The 17,719-nt window shown below is 41.4% G+C and overlaps 1 protein-coding gene across 2 annotated transcripts in view; it reads left to right on the top strand.

Annotated features, from left to right (window-relative positions):
- KLHDC10 (kelch domain containing 10) overlaps window positions 1–17,719 on the top strand; it is a 69,077-nt gene that overhangs the window by 30,034 nt on the left and 21,324 nt on the right. The gene's annotated exons all lie outside the window — the stretch shown is intronic.

Here is a 17,719-nt window from a genome sequence, read left to right as displayed (position 1 = left end):
AAAAACCTTTTATGTCAAACGTCATATATTAAAAGATAAAGAATTATTTGTAACAAAGAGGTAATATGAATATATAAAGAGTTCTTATAAATGTCGTATATTAAAAGATAGGTTAAAAACAAATGCCCGCTAGAAAAATAGGTAAAAGATATAGAATTATCATTCTGTTAAAAAGAAGTACCAATAAATATGAACATATTTATTTTTACTGTTATTATAAACACAATTAAAACAATAAGGTATTTTTACCTATTACATCAGCAAAGGCCAAAAATAAGAATACCTTGCTTGGAATATTCTCAGGAAAAAATAAATAAATAAAAATAAGAATACCCAGTGTTCTGCCGGGCGCGGTGGCTCAAGCCTGTAATCCCAGCACTTTGGGAGGCTGAGGCGGGTGGGTCACGAGGTCAAGAGATCGAGACCATCCTGGTCAACATGGTGAAACCCCGTCTCTACTAAAAATACAAAACATTAGCTGGGCATGGTGGCGCATGCCTGTAATCCCAGCTACTCAGGAGGCTGAGGCAGGAGAATTGCCTGAACCCAGGAGGTGGAGGTTGCGGTGAGCCGAGATCGCGCCATTGCACTCCAGCCTGGGTAACGAGCAAAACTCCATCTCAAAAAAAAAAAAAAAAAAAAAAAAAAGAATACCCAGTGTTGGCAAGGGTATGGGAAAATAAACCTCATATATTGAAGGAAGTGTAAATTTTATATAGCTATTCTGAAACCAGTTTGGTGATATGTATTAAAAACCTTAGAAATGTTCATGCCCTTTGACCTAGTAGTTTTTACTTTTAGAAATGTTGCATTCCTTCTACTTTTTATTTTTTCTACTAAAACATACTCCATACTGAAAAAAGAAAATCTCAGAGGAAGGTTGAAAACTCTGGTTCACACTATTTTTCCAGATACAACAAATTATCACACAAGCGTACTTAATGTAATTTAGGCTTTATTAAATTATTTACAACCCAGTATATCTAATTTTAACTGGAGTTTGTTTTTTGTAACCTAGGAAAAAATCCTGCAACTGCTATAGATGTTTCTATAGCTAGTTCCTAACCTATTTTTGGCAGCCAAGCTCCAGAGCATGCATAAAATCAACTGTAAAATGGGTCAAGATAAGATCCTTGAGATGGTGTACCACCTTTTAGCATGAGTAAATTTTATTGGTAAAAATTAAGGGCCAGGCTGGGTGGCTCATACGTGTAATCACCACACTTTAGGAGGCCAAGGTGGGCAGATTGCTTGAGACCAGCCTGGACAACACAGTGAAACCCTGTCTCCACAAAAAATACAAAAATTAGCTGGGCATGGTGGTACACACTTACAGTCCCAGCTACTCGGGAGGCTGAGGTGGGAGATCACCTGAGCCCGGGAGGCACGGGTTGCAGTAAGCCATGATTGCACCACTGCATTCCAGCCTGAGTGATAGAGTGAGACTTTGTCTCAAAAAAAAAAAAAATTAGGTAATTATAGTATTATATGACAGGAAAGCCATTGTACACACATGGCCAAGCAGGCATGTCATTCTATAGCATTTTTTCTTTTTTCTATTTATAAATTGGCATACTAATTTACCAATTTCCAATGAGAAATGTAACTTGTGCTGAATAAAGCATAAATTAAGCTTCATTTTTAATTATATTAATTTTATGCATACTAATTAAGGAATTGTTTAGGATATATAATTCAACATAACAATGATATAAAATGTATAAACATAAAAAACAAAGGAAATAGTGACATAACAGGTTGTATCTGAGTGGTGGGAATTTTATTTTCTTTTGTATGGTGTCTGTTTTTCAATTTTTTGATAGTAGAAAAAAAGATTACACAGGTAAGTTTTATACCATTGGTTATTTGTAAGCCTCAATCAGTAGTTGAGAAAGGTGGCCCCTGACAATGCTGGAATTGAGGGGGCGTTAACTCAGCATCAGCAACATCAGAATCACTAGTGGCCTTCTACTCACTAGTTCTCACCTTCTTTAACCTCTATGTACTGTTTGATGCTGTTGACTACTTGCCTTTCTTAAATTTCTCTCTTTTTTTTGGGTTGCTTTACTGTATAGTTCTAGATATTTTCTTCCTACCTCTTTGATTGTTCATTCTGTTTCCTTCTCTAGCTTCTTTCTTCCTACCCCCTTAAGGTGGGTATTGCTCCAGTGTTCTGTCTTCTCCATTATCTCCTTTGGTTGACTCATCAACTTTCACAGGCTTAACTCTCTTCGTTTGTTCGTTTCTTCATTCTTTCATTCTTTCAGTATTTCTTGATTGCTTCCTTTGTATTGTACTAGCCTGACGATCTAAGTAACAGAGAATCAGGTAAACAGACAATCACAGAATAATTTGAGCATAATTCTTTGTGGTAAGTGTTACGATGAAGTAGCATGCTGTGGTAGCACAAAGGAGAGGTTCCTGACTCAGCTCTGCTGGAGGAAGGTGACAAGGAGTGGCCATGAGGATGACATCAGAAGGGTTGTGGTTAAAGGCTGAGTAGGTGTCAGCAGAGGAAGGTTGGATCCTCACAAACTGGTGATTAGGCAGCTTGAGTAAAGGCATTTAGGCAAAACAGAACATGGTGTATTTAGAGATCTAGAGAAAGTTCAGCACAGTGGGAAAGGGGGTGGACAAAAGAGGCTGGAGAGGGCCCAGATCAAGTGGATATCACCCAAGTGGAGTTTTTAGGATCACATTTGGATTTTTAGCTAGTGAAGAGATTTAATTAAAGGCTAATTATGAGATGATTACTGTTATCAGTGTGCAAAATGATGGAGACACAAATGAGGTAGTTGTAATAGGAATGGAGAGTAGGGGCTGGGCATGGTGGCTTATACCTGTAATCCTAGCAGAGTGAAACTCTTTACACACACACACACACACACACACACACACACACACACACGTACGTGCACACACATGTACAATTAGCCAGGTGTGGTGGAGTATGCCTATAGTCCCAGCTACTCAGGAGGCTGAGGCAGGAAGATTACTTGCACCTTGGAGTTTGAGGCTGCAGTAAACTATAATCATGCCGCTGCATTCCAGCCTGTGTGAAAAAGTGAGGCCCTGTCTCATAAGAAAAAAAAAATAGATAATTAATTTGACATATCAGGAAGTGGAGGTGGAATTAGATATAGATTTTAGGCAAAGAATAATAAATTCGGTTTTATCTCTCCAAACCAATAATAGCATATCCTTTAACACTCAGTTCAAGAGTATTTGCAGGGAAACTTCCTTAGCAGGCCTCTCCCCTCTTTGTTCTGAAGGCCCCCTCCATGTACCTACCTGTCTCATAGCACTTACTGTTGCACTGAATTGTAGTTGTTTACTTGTCCATGCCTCCCACTAGACTGTAAGCTCTGTAAGGGCAGGGATAGCAGGACAGTGCCTTTCATATCACTTACTCCATAGTGAATGTAGCAGGTATATCACCTGTATTTGAGTTGAATTAAAGTATTATAAAGGCCACTGTCAGGAAACAGGATGAGACTAACATTTTATTTTGTTCTCAACTTCTCCTTGGTGTTGGTGACAGTGAACTAATGAATTGTTGAGAACATGAAAATGCTATTGTGTAATGCTTCAATAGGTTGTGTGGTTTTTGTTTGTTTTTTGGTCTTTTTTTTTTTTTTTTAAACTTATCTATACTTTTGAAATAGCCACTTCCAAGCCTCTTATTTTGGAATTCTTTATATCACCTCTCTTGGTTCAGATTGTAGACAGTTTCATACCGCCCATTTTCGGTCACTAGATTTCTTCACCAGATCCTGCATCCTCTCTAAACCATAGTTCTACCAATTAAAACTGTGGTGTAGTGAAAACAGTAATGGTGTAATGAAAACAGTGGTTTTTATTATAAAATGGTAGACTTAGCATACCCATTTACCTTCCCCTACTTCTCAGATATCATTGGAGATGACAAAACAGACATAAGACAAAGAATAAATCATTGTCATTAAAAAAAAAAAGAAGAAGAAAGAACAGAAAAGGGAGACTTTAAAACTAGATGACTTGTGTCTGAATCCAAGCTCTGCCATTTACCAACTGCATGACCTTGAGCAAGTTGCTTATTCTTTTTTGGCCTCAGTTGCCTCATCTGTAAAATTAGGATGTTGATAATAGTACCTACCTTCTAGAGTTACTGTGAAATCAGGAGAGACAATATATACAGAGCACTTAGGAGAGTTTCTTTACATGTAGCAAATGCTGAATTAATGTTAGCTATCATTATTGTTCCTGTTATGATACCAGAAGTTTTTAGAAATATTAGGGTACTAGAAAACAATTGGAATTATATTGATGGAGGAACCAGCACAGAATAAAATGCAACCCAGAATAGATGCTCCTGCTGCATGATGGAGGTCAGAGAATGTCTTAGCAGGGCTCTTTTCTTAAACTCTACGCCTAGAGGCAGCAAGTGTAGGAAGATGGAGCAGTTTTGGAGGAAACTGGACTATCTGGGCAGGTGATGAAAGATCTGCCTTCACAACAGTTACTTCCCCTATTCCTTCTCTCCCTTCATATAAACTGCGCTAGCAATGGCATTAGTTCCAGGATAAAGTCATGAGAACAGTTCAAGAAAAGCAGATTTGCCTTGGGAACTGGAGGTAGAGTGCACAAAACAGAGCCTTAGTGAATGGACTTCTGCAGTAAATGGGTGAGGAGGGTGGAATGAGAGGAGAACAAGAAAAGGAACTCTATCAAGGATTGATATGCATTAAAGGACAATGCCATCAAAATACAGCCTGACGATTTTGGCAACAATAGGGTAAAACTGCTTTCTTTTTCTCCATTTGTAAAGGAAAGCCCGTCTGTCACTTACCTGCAGAGACCCACACTGAGAAAGACCTTCCATTTGGGCTTTGGAGGCACATTAATACAACTATTGAGGAAACACATGTTTCTTATAATAACTAACCAGTGTGAGTAGGTGATAAAGACTCACCAGAAATTTGAGGGAAACTAGACTTAGAAGAGACTAAAGTAAACAAAACAGCTGCCTGTGATAGGAACAGAGATAATGAAGTAGTAGAGTGGAACATGAGGAAGTTCCAATCACAGGATGTATCTTTACAGAGCCAAGCATGAATTAGATCCACAAAGTGAAAGAAAAAAAAAAAAAGAAAAAAGCTTCCTGGCCAGGCGTGGTGGCTCACACCTATAATCCCAGCACTTTGGGAGGCTGAGGTGGGTGGATCACTTGAGACCAGGAGTTTGAGACCAGCCTGGCCAACATGACAAACCCTGTCTCTACTAAAAATACAAAAGTTAGCTGAGCATGGTGGCACACGCTTGTAGTCGCAGCTACTCGGGAGGCTGAGGCATGAGAATTACTTGAACCTGGGAGGCGGAGGTTTCAGTGAGCCGAGATCACGCCATTGAACTCCAGCCTGGGCAACAGAGCAAGACTCTGTCTCAAAAAAACAAAACAGAACAAAAAACGCTTCCATGGATAAAAAGTAATGATTAATAAATTCGTTTTATATTGAAGAATTTAATTGAAATTAAAACTCAGTTGGAGCATTAAACAATACATTTAAGACCAGTTACTTTTCATAAAAATGAAACAGGAAATTTGCAGACTGTAAAGTAAGAAGACCTACAGATAGAAAGTACATGAGGAAAATTCATCCTTTGAGGATAGACCTGAGTGGTCCAGTACCCATTTCATAGGAGTTACAGAAGGAGAGATCAGACAATGGAAGGGAGAAAATTTAAAAATCTGAGTTTCCACATACAAAGGGCATGCCAAGGACCAAGCAGGAAAAATGCAAAAACAAACCAACAAGAAGTACCTCCCTGTATATTACCGAAGTACTTACTATTTCAGAGTTAGAAAACAAATTACATAGACTCAAAACTGAAAATTGGACTGGCATGGATTTCTCACCTGCAGCATGGTTTGCTGGAAGATAAGTGCCTTCAGTGTTCAGAGGGGAAATTATTCTCAAGACAGAATTTTATATCCAGCCTCACTCATTTTTAAGTGGGGGGTAAAAATGAGTAAGATCTCTGAAAGTTTGTGCCATCCCATTTTGATAAAATTACTTGAAGATGTACTCCCGGTAAAATGAAAAATCTAAAATAGAGGAAGATTTGGATATAAGAAGGAGTAAGCCAAGAAATTCAGGAAGGCCAGTAGTATAAGTTTTGATATTTCTAAAATATAGAGAAGTAAAATAAATATGCATGTATGTGTGAATATACGTATATGCTTGACCCTTGAACAGTTCAGGTGTTAAAGACGCTGACCTCCATGCAATAAAAAAATCTGAGCCGGGCGCGGTGGCTCAAGCCTGTAATCCCAGCACTTTGGGAGGCTGAGGCGGGTGGATCACGAGGTCAAGAGATCGAGACCATCCTGGTCAACATGGTGAAACCCCGTCTCTACTGAAAAAAAAAAAGATACAAAAAAATTAGCTGGGCATGGTGGCACGTGCCTGTAATCCCAGCTACTCAGGAGGCTGAGGCAGGAGAATCGCTTGAACCCAGGAGGCGGAGGTTGCGGTGAGCCGAGATGGCGCCATTGCACTCCAGCCTGGGTAACAAGAGCGAAACTCCGTCTCAAAAAAAAAAAAAAAAAATCTCTGCATAGCTTTAGACTATTAATAGTTTATGATTGACCAGAAGTCTTACTGATAACATAGTAAGCTAACACGTATTTTGTATATATATTATATATTGTATTCTTACAATAAAGGAAACTGGAGGAAGGGAAAAAATATTTTTAACAATATCCTTGTGGCCAGTCATGGTGGCTCACACCTGTAATTCTAGCACATTGGGAAGCTGAGGTGGGTGGATTGCTTGAGCTCAAACTGCCATGTTGCCCATTTTGAGATCAGCCTGGGCAACATGGCAAAACCCCGCCTCCATTTTAATTTTAAAAAATTTAAGAAAGACAATAATCCTTGTCATGGCAAGGAAAATATTATTTATTTATCTAAAAAGGATAAGAAAATTATAGGCTAGGCTCAGTGGCTGATGCCTGTAATCCAACACTTTGGGAGGCTGAGGCAGGCGATTACTTGAGGTCAGTAGTTCAAAACCAGCCTGGCCAACATGGTGAAATCCCATCTCTACTAAAAATACAAAAAATTGGTTGGGTGTGATGGGCGCCTGTAATCCCAGCTACTGAGGAGGCTGAGGCAGGAGAATCACTTTAACCTGGGAGCCGAGATCATGCCTCTACACTGCAGCCTCAGCAACAGAGCAAGACTCTGTCTCAAAAAAAGAAGTAAGAAAAATAAAATATATTTACCATTCATTAAGTAGAAGTGGATCATCATAAAAGTCTTCATCCTCAATGAAATTCAAATAATATAGAAATGCATAGGGTGAAGGCTGGGCATGGTGGCTTACACCTATAATCCCAGCACTTTGGGAGGCTGAAGCGGGTGGATCATGAGGTCAAGAGTTTGAGACCAGCCTGGCCAACATAGTGAAACCCCATCTCTACTAAAAAATGCAAAACTATTAGCCGGGCGTGGTGACAGCAACTGTAATTCCAGCTACTTGGGAGGCTGAGGTGGGAGAGTGCCTATAATCCCAGCTATTCGGGAGGCTGAGGCAGGAGAATGAACCCAGTAAGCCAAGATCAAGCCATTGCACTCCAGCTTGAGTGACAGTGAAACTCCATCTCAGAAACAAAAATGATAATTCAGTGAGAGAATGTATATAAGAGGCTTGAGCAGGTGTATTAGTCTGTTCTTGTACTGCTGTGAAGAAATACCCGAGACTGGGTACTTTATAAAGAAGAGGTTTAATTGACTCACGGTTCTGTAGGCTGTATAGGAATCAGGGTAGCATCTGCTTCTGGAGAGGCCCCAAAGAGTTTTTTCTCATGGCAGGAGACAAGTGGAACCAGGTGTCTTACATGGCAGGAGCTGGATCAAGAGTGGGTGGGGGGAAGTACCAAGCGCTTTTAAACAACCAGATCTTGTGAGAACTCATTCTCGATACAGTACCAAGGAGCGATAGTGCTAAACCATTCATGACAACTTCGGCGCCATGATCCAGTCACCTCCCACCATGCCCATGCCCCATCTCCAACACTGGGGATAACAATTGAGCATGAGATTTGGGCGGGGCCACAAATCCAAATCAGCAGACATTTCCCAAAAGAAATATTCAAATGGCCAATAAACATGAAAAGGTGCTCACCCTAATTGTGATGAGACAAATGAATATTAAAACCACGAGACAGCTTTACAAACTCGCAGGAATTGCCGAATTAAAAAGACTGACAATGGCAATACAAAATATTGGCAAGGATGTGGAGCATCAGAAATTCTCACATGCTGCTGTTGGATGTATAAATTGGTACAACCATTTTGAAAAACATTTTGGCTTTGTCAAATGAAGGTGAATATTTACATTAAGATTCAGAAATACCATGTTTAGATTTATAGCCAACAGAAATACAAGCCCCTGTGCGCTTGCAATGTGTGCAAAAATGTTCATGGCAACATTAAGAACCACAAATTTGAAACAACCCCAAATGCCTATTCATGCAACTTAGACTGGATAAATAGTGGTATATATTCATACAAATAAACAGTATTTGGCAAGGGAAATGAACAGATCACCCCTGCTCCCCTAGAACATGGATGAATCTCAAAAACGTAATTGTGAATAAAAGAGCCCAGAAAGAATACATATATATATTATCCTACATACTATATTATTCTATTAAAATATGCTTTAAAACTTGACTAAAACACCAAAAGCATTGGCAACAAAAGCCAAAATAGACAAATGGGACCTAATTAAACTCCAGAGCTTCTGTACAGCCAAAGAAACAATCATTAGAGTGAACTGGCAACCAACAGAATGGGAAAAAATTTTTGCAATTTACCCGTCTGACAAAGGGCTAATATCCAGAAATCTACAAAAAACTAAAACAGATTTACAAGAAAAAAACCCATCCAAAAGTGGGAGAAGGATATGAACAGACACTTTTCAAAAGAAGACATATATGAGGCCAAGAAACATATGAAAAAATGCTGATCAACACTGATTATTAGAGAAATGCAAATTAAAACCACATTGAGATGCCACCTCATACCAGTTAGAATGGTGGTGATTAAAAAAATCTGGAGACAACAGATGCTGGAGAGGATGTGGAGAAATAGGAACACTGTTACACTGTTGGTGGCAGTGTAAACTAGTTCAACCATTGTGGAAGACAGTGTGGCACTTCCTCAAGGACCTAGAAAGAGAAATTCCATTTGACCCAGCAATTCCATACTAAAAGGATTATAAATCATTCTATTATAAAGACACATGCACATGTATGTGCACAGGGGCACTGTTTACAATAGCAAAGACTTGGAACCAACCCAAAGGCCCATCGACAATGGACTGGACAAGGAAAATGTGGCACATATACACCACGGAATACTGTGCAGCCATAAAAAACAGAAACGATGAGTTCGTGTTCTTTGTAGGGACCTGGATGAATCTGGAAACCATCATTTTCAGCAAACTGACATAAGAACCGAAAATGAAACACTACGTGTTCTCCCTCGTAGGGGGGTGTTGAACAATGAGAACGCATGGACACAGGGAGGGGAGCATCATGCACTGGGGTCTGTTGGTGGGGGCCAAGGGAAGGACAGTGTGGGGGTGGGGAGGTCGGGGAGGGATAACATGGGGAGAAATGCCAGCTGTAGGTGACAGGGGGATGGAGGCAGCAAACCACATTGCCATGTGGTTTGTTTACCTATGCAACAATCCTGCACGAGCTGCACATGTGTCCCAGAATCTAAAGTACCAAAACAAAACAAAACAAAACAAAAAACTAGGCCAAAATAAACAGTATTGTTTAGGGATACATACCTAGGTATAATAAAGCTATAAAAAGACACAGATTTTATGACTGCCCTAAAAATCAGGAAGTAGGATACTCTCGAAGTGAAGGTTGGAGGGTGTGATCAAGATGGGCAGACAGAGAGCTTCTGGGTGCTGGCAGTATTTTGTTTCTTAACCTGGATGATGATTATCTGTTCCTATTTTAATAATTTGTTAAGCTCTCGATGCAGTATTCAGTTTCTTGAGCTGGATGATAGTTACATTTCTCTTTTTAATAATTTGTTAAACTGTGCATTTATATTTTTGTAAATTCTAATGCACGCCATGTTTAACAGTAAAAGGAGTTAAATTTTAAAAGCAAAGATCCTGCCTCACATTTTCACTCAACCACCATTAACAAGCGAGTTTCTTTCCAGATGTAGTTTATTCTGAAGAGTGTTAAAAAAATAAAAGTTTGTTTTTCAGAAAATATTAGGGGTAATAAGTTGTAGATCTTTGTAGGAGAAAAGAAGATAGCCTATTTCAATAAGATCAGAAAAGTGGGAAAATGAAGCAATAAAGTGGTAAATAAAAAACACATAGGATTGCAGGAGTGCCGGGCGCGGTGGCTCAAGCCTGTAATCCCAGCACTTTGGGAGGCCGAGGAGGGTGGATCACGAGGTCAAGAGATCAAGACCATCCTGGTCAACATGGTGAAACCCCGTCTCTACTAAAAATACAGAAAATTAGTTGGGCATGGTGGTGCGTGCCTGTTATCCCAGCTACTCAGGAGGCTGAGGCAGGAGAATTGCCTGAACCCAGGAAGCGGAGGTTGCGGTGGGCCGAGATCGCGCCATTGCACTCCAGCCTGGGTAACAAGAGTGAAACTCCGTCTCAAAAAAAAGATTGCAGGAGCAAATCTAAATAAAATCATCAAATGGGCCTCATCTCTGGAATGTATTTAGTTTACTATTTTAATAGGCTTAAAGAAAAAGTGTGACTTTGCTGTATTAAATAAAACATTTAATAAACTTTGATATATAATGTGTTCATTTTGTTAAAATGTATCTAGTAACCATATGACATATGTGCTTTTCTGTATGTTACATTTGAATACAAACTTTGTGCTGGGCACACAGTGGCTCATGCCTGTAATCCCAGCACTTTGGGAGGCTAAGGCAGGAGGATCTCTTGAGCCCAGGAGTTGGAGACCAGCCTAGGCAACACTCTTCGTCTCTTTTTTTTTTTGAGACGGAGTTTCACTCTTGTTACCCAGGCTGCAGTGCAATGGTGCGATCTCAGCTCACTGCAACCTCCGCCTCCTGGGTTCAGGCAATTCTCCTGCCTCAACCTCCTGAGTAGCTGGGATTACAGGCACACGCCACCATGCCCAGCTAATGTTTTGTATTTTTTTTTAGTAGAGACGGGGTTTCACCATGTTGACCAGGATGGTCCGATCTTTTGACCTCGTGATCCACCTGCCTTGGGCTCCCAAAGTGCTGGGATTACAGGGTTGAGCCACCGCGCCCGGCCTTCTTGTCTCTTAAAAAACTTCCCTAGCAAGAAGACTTGGATAGAGAAGAAAAAAAATTAAAAATTAGCCAGGCATGGTGGCACGCACCTGTGGTCCCAGCTACTTGGGAGGCTGAGATAGAGGATTGCTTAAGCCTGGGAGGTCAAGGCTGCAGTGAGCAGCGATTGTATAAATAAATAAGTACTCCACACCCATTCCTGGTAAGGGAAAACATTCTTAAGCATCCAGAGATAAAAGAAGATTTATTTTGTGACAGAGTACTATATGAAACCAGTAGTAGGGCTAGGTGCGGTGGTTCACGCCTGTAATCCCAGCACTTTGGGAGGTCAGGGTGGGCAGATCACGACTTCAGAAGATCGAGATCATCCTTGCTAACACCGTGAAACCCGTCTCTACACAAAAAAACTAGTAAAGATCGTATATGAGGTATCACAGTATCCTCATTTAAGTAAAAAAAAAAACAAGACAATGATGCCCATTGTCATCTCCACTATTCAACCTTGTTCAGGAGTTTTCAGCCAATACAGTAGAAGACCAGGAAAAGAGAGAGAGAGAAAAAAAAAAAGTACATATATTGGAAAAGAAGTTAAAGTTGGCATTAACAACAGATGATCTGATTGTGTACCTATAAAATTCAAGATAATACATGATAACTAATACTAGAATTCTGAAAATTGGGTGGACAAAATTTAAACATGCGGCCGGGTGCGGTGACTCAAGCTTGTAATCCCAGCACTTTAGGAGGCCGAGGCGGGTGGATCACGAGGTCAAGAGATGGAGACCATCCTGGTCAACATGGTGAAACCCCGTCTCTACTAAAAATACAAAAACTTAGCTGGGCATGGTGGCGCGTGCTTGTAATGCCAACTACTCAGCAGGCTGAGGCAGGAGAATTGCCTGAACCCACAAGGCGGAGGTTGCGGTGAGCCGAGATTGCGCCATTGCACTCCAGCCTGGGCAACAAGAGTGAAACTCCGTCTCAAAAACAAAACAAAACAAAAACAAAAAAATTTAAACCTGCAAAAACAAACCACCTTCCTGCCGGGCGCGGTGGCTGAAGCCTGTAATCCCAGCACTTTGGGAGGCTGAGGCGGGTGGATCACGAGGTCAAGAGATGGAGACCATCCTGGTCAACATGGTGAAACCCCGTCTCTACTAAAAATACAAAAAATTAGCTGGGCATGGTGGCACGTGCCTGTAGTCCCAGCTACTCAGGAGGCTGAGGCAGGAGAATTGCTTGAACCCAGGAGGCGGAGGTTGTGGTGAGCCGAGATCGCGCCATTGCACTCCAGCCTGGGTAACGAGCGAAACTCAGTCAAAAACAAAACAAAACAAAACAAAACAACCACCTTCCTACATATTAACAGCAACCAATTAGAAGATAAAAGTATCTATTTAAAATTGTATGGAAATGTATAAAGTATTTAGAAAAGAGAAGAAGAAAATGAAACTATACTGATGAAATACAGAAACTAGCTGGGCAGCCAGGCGCTATGGCTCATTCCTGTAATCCCAGCACCTTGGGAGGCCGAGGTGGGTGGATCGCCTGAGGTCAGGAGTTCGAGACCACCCTAGCCAACATGGTGAAACTCCATTTCTCCGAAAAGTGCAAAAATTGGCTAGGTGTGGTAGTTTACGCCTGAGATCCCAGGACTTTGGGAGGCCAAGGTGGGCGGATCGCCTGAGATTAGGAGTTCAAGACCAGCCTGGCCAACATGGTGAAACCCAAACCCCTCGCTACTAAAAGTACAAAAATTAGTCAAGCATCGTCGCACACACCTGTAATCCCAGTTACTCAGGAGGCTGAGGCAGGAGAATTGCCGAAACCCAGAAGGCCGAGGTTGCAGTGAGCTAAGATCGCGCCGGTGTATTCCAGCCTGGGCGACAGAGTGAGACTCAGTCTCAAAAAGAAAAAAACCCAGACGTAGTGGCCCGCGCCTATGCTCTCTACTTACTCAGGAGGCTGAGGTTGGAGAATCGCTGGAACCGGGACGCGGAGGTAGCGGTGAGCTTAGACCGTGCGACTGCACTCCATCCCGGGCGACAGAGCAAGACTCCTCAAAATACAAAAGAAAAAAAAAACTACCTGGTCGAGGTCACGTGCGCCCGTAGTTCCAACCACTCAGGTGGGAGAGTCGCCTAAACCCGGAGGCGGAAGTTGCAGTGAGTTGAGATCGCGCCACTGTACACCAGCGTAGGCGACCAGAGCGAGACTGCATCTGAATAAACAAAACGAAATACTATACTCATGGACGTTAAAAAAAAAACAAAAAATAAATGGCCAGGGATTATGTTCCTTAATGGGTTATCCCGATGAAATCCTCAAGGGACTTTTTAAGAATTGCATTTTAATTTCCATGTAACTTCTGGTTTCACAAAAATTGCAAAAATGCTCACGCCTGTAATCCCAGCACTTTGGGAGGCAGAGGATGGCGGATCACGACATCAGGAGTTCGAAACCAACCTCACCGACATAGTGATACCCCGTCTCTACTAAAAATACAAAAATTAGCCGGGTGTGGTGGTGCATGCCTGTAATCCCAGGTAATCGGGAGGCTGAGGCAGGAGAAGCGCTTGAACCCAGGAGGCGGAGGTTGTGGTGAGACGAGATCGCGCCATTGCACTCCAGCCTGGGCAACAAGAGCGAAACTCCATTTCAAAAAAAAAAAAAAAGGCAAAAATGGTAGACATTCTCCTGTATCCTGTCTGGGCATGGTGAGTCACACCAGTAATCTCAGCACTTTGGGAGGCTGAGATGGGTGGATCACTTAGGCTCGTGAGTTACCAGCCTCGAGACCATCCTGGGGAATGAGGCGAAACGCCGTCTCTACCAAAAACGCAAAATAGTAGCTGGGCGTGGTAGCGCGCGCGCCGGTGGTACCAGCTACCCAGAATGCTGAGGTGGGAGGATTCCTTTAGCTCGGGAGGTGGAGGTTGCAGTGAGCTGAGATCGCGGCGCTGCACTCCAGCCTGGGTGACGGAGCGAGACCCCATCTCAAAAAAAAAAAAAAAAAGAAAAAAATTATCCTGTATCTTTTACCCAGATTCCCCAGATGTTGTTTTCTCTTTCGCTTTATCCTGCTCCCTCTCCTTTTTCCTTCCCCGCTTTGTACACAATACATATATGCATATTTTTCTGCTTCAACCATTTGAAAATTGCAGACCCCCACCGCCCCCCGCTCTCTCTCTCTTTTGAGACAGGGTCTCACCTTGTCACCCAGGCCAGAGTGCAGTGGCGCGATCAGGGCTCATGCAACCTCTGCCTCCCGGGTTCAGGCGATTCTCCCGCCTCAGCCTACTGAATTGCTGGGACTGCTGTTATGCGCCACCATGCCCTGTACCATGTTGACCAGGCTGGTGTTGAGCTCCTGACCTCAAGTGATTCACCTGCCTTGACCTCCCACAGTGCTGGGATTACAGATGTGAGCCACCGCGCCCAGCTGATGTCTCTTTAAAAAAAAAAAAAAAAAAATTCAAAAATTAGAAATTTTAGAGATGAAATTTTGTTCTATCGCCCAGCCTCAAGTGCAAGGGTGCAATCATAGTTTACTGCACTCAAGCGATCCTCCCATCCACCTCAGCCACACACGTAGCTGGGGCTACAGAAATGCACCACCATGCCCAGGTGATTTTTTTTGGCGGGGTCGGTAAAGTTAGGGTTTCATTATTTTGCCGTATCTCTTTATATCTAAGTACTAAAGTGTTTGTTCCTGAAAAACAGACAATCTCTTCTGTAACTGCAGGACATGTATCAAAATTAGGCATCAACACTGATTATTAACCTCATAAATAATGGGTAAAATTAATACTAGTATATAAGTTACAGACCTTGTTTCAGATTTTGCCATTGTTATTTTGCCACTATCCTAATAATGTGCTGTATCCTAATAATGTTCTGTTTGTTTTGCGACGGAGTCTTCTTCTACCACCAGGCTGGAATGCAATGGTGCAATCTTGGCTCACTGTAACCTCCGCCTCTCGGGTTCAAGTGATTGACCTGCCTCAGCCTCCCAAGTAGCTGGGTTCACAGGTGCCCACCACCACACCCGGTTAATTTTTGTATTTTTAGGAGAGATAGGGTTTCACCATGTTGGCCAGGCTGGTCTGAAACTCCTGACCTCAGGCGATCTGCCTGCTTTGACCTCCCAAAGTGCTGGGATTACAGGTGTGAGCCACTGCACCTGGCTAATAATGTTCTTTCATAGCAGTAGAAAGTCTGAGATTGTGTGTTGCATTCTGTTTTCGTGTGTTTTTATCCTCTTTCAGTGTTGAACAGTTTGTCAGCATTTGTCTTGACATTGATATTTTCGAACAGTTGCAGACTAGTTATGTTGTAAAACATACCTTAGTTTTGGTTTTTCTCTGTTTTCTCATAGTTATATTCAGCTTATTTATTTTTGACAGGACTACCACTGAAATAGTATTGTGATCATCTCATTACACATGATGTTGATTGATTTGTCCCGTTATTGGTTATTTTAATTTTGATCACCTGGTTAAGATGCTCTCTGTCCACGGGACTTTTTATAGACTTAACAGACTCATTCTAAAATTCATTGCAAAAGTGGAGAAAAATAGCTAGAAGTTTTTGGGAAAAAGTAATACAAAAGAGAATTTGTTCTAGATATTGAAAGATAGTTCAAATTTATAATAATTAAAACAATGTGGTAATGAGGGCCAGGCATGGTGATTCACACTTATAATCCCAGCACTTTGGGAAGCCCTGTGGTAGGAGATGCTTATATAACCAACAACTAATATTGTGGGCTGATGTGAATGAATTGCTTTGGTCTGAGCAACTTGGGCTCTGGGAGTAGTAAAAAGTTCTACCTGCCATCTGGGGGATATGGAGGAGCTAACTGGATCAGACTTTCTTGGCTTTCCTTGAGACTTCTAGGTCCAACAGAAGTTGGTAGAGGTACCTCTTTTGTGGTAGAGGTAGTTGTGGCCTTTATATTTGGAAAGAAGTAACCAGTTAAATTGATTTATCTCATTTACCTTGTTTGATATTTATAACCAATAAATACTTTTAGCAATAAGTTTTTATTTTTAAAAAATGGCCTCACTACAAATGTTCATCAGCACATCTGGAGATGGCTGCATCTTGTGAGTAATAGATTTATTAAGCAATAAATATTATATACTACTTTATTTGCAAGCTTTTGCATTTAAGCTTCTGTGGTATTCTTTTATATATTTACATATTATTTACATATTTTTATATTCATATATCCTTAGCAATAAATTTTGTGTCCAAGGTGATTAGATCTGAATATTGGGATTTTCCTAATGCTAGTCTAGAACATGTCGATTTAGTATGTGAGAAAGGTAGCATTTTAAATAATTATAGGAGGGGTGGCTTTTTTTTTTTTTTTTTTTTGAGACGGAGTTTCGCTCTTGTTACCCAGGCTGGAGTGCAATGGCACCGATCTCGGCTCACCGCAACCTCCGCCTCCTGGGTTCAGGCAATTCTCCTGCCTCAGCCTCCTAAGTAGCTGGGATTGCAGGCACGCACCACCATGCCCAGCTAATTTTTAGTATTTTTAGTAGAGACGGGGTTTCACCATGTTGACCAGGATGGTCTCGATCTCTTGACCTCGTGATCCACCCGCCTCGGCCTCCCAAAGTGCTGGGATTACAGGCTTGAGCCACCGCGCCCGGCCAGCTTTCTTTAAGTGATTTGGGGACAGTAGCCTATCTATTTTGGGAGGAAAAATTAGAGCCCTATTGCATACAACACACAAAAATATAAATTCTGATGTATTCAAATTCTGAATATAAAAAATCGAAACATGAAATTATTCAAGATAAATGAGAATATTTTAATCATTTTATAATGCAGAGGTGAATGAGTTATAGAACAAGGGAGCTATAAAAGATAAGATTGACAGATTCAGTTACATAAACACCTTTGTATGTTAATAGATGCCATAAACAAAAGACAAGGAGCAGCCTGGAAGAAATAAACATAAATAAAGAATTTCGGGCCTGGCTCAGTGGCTTATGCCTGTGATCCCAGCACTTTGGAAGGCTCGGGCAGGATGATCATTTGAGCTTAGAAGTTCAAAACCAGCCTGGGCAACATAGTAATACCTCATCTTTACAAAAAATTAAAAAATTAGCTAGGTGTGGTGGCTCATGCCTATAGACCCAGCTACTCCAGAGGCTGAGGCAGGAGGATCTCTTGAAGAAGAGAGGTCGAAGCTACAGCGCTCTGTGATTATGCTACTGCAGGGTCTCACTCAGCTTAGGCAACAGAGTAAGACTCTGTCTCAAAGGAAAAAGAAAAAAATATTACAAAATGGTGAGACGACAACTTAATAGATTCAAAATAGGCAAAGGATACAATCGGGCATTTCCAAAAAGAAGAACTACAAATGGGCCGAT

The sequence above is a fragment of the Saimiri boliviensis genome, chromosome 10, assembly GCF_048565385.1.
Source record: "Saimiri boliviensis isolate mSaiBol1 chromosome 10, mSaiBol1.pri, whole genome shotgun sequence".
Lineage (NCBI taxonomy): Eukaryota > Metazoa > Chordata > Mammalia > Primates > Cebidae > Saimiri > Saimiri boliviensis.
Note: the sequence above shows the minus strand (reverse complement) of the source record. Positions and strands in the feature narration are given on the sequence as shown.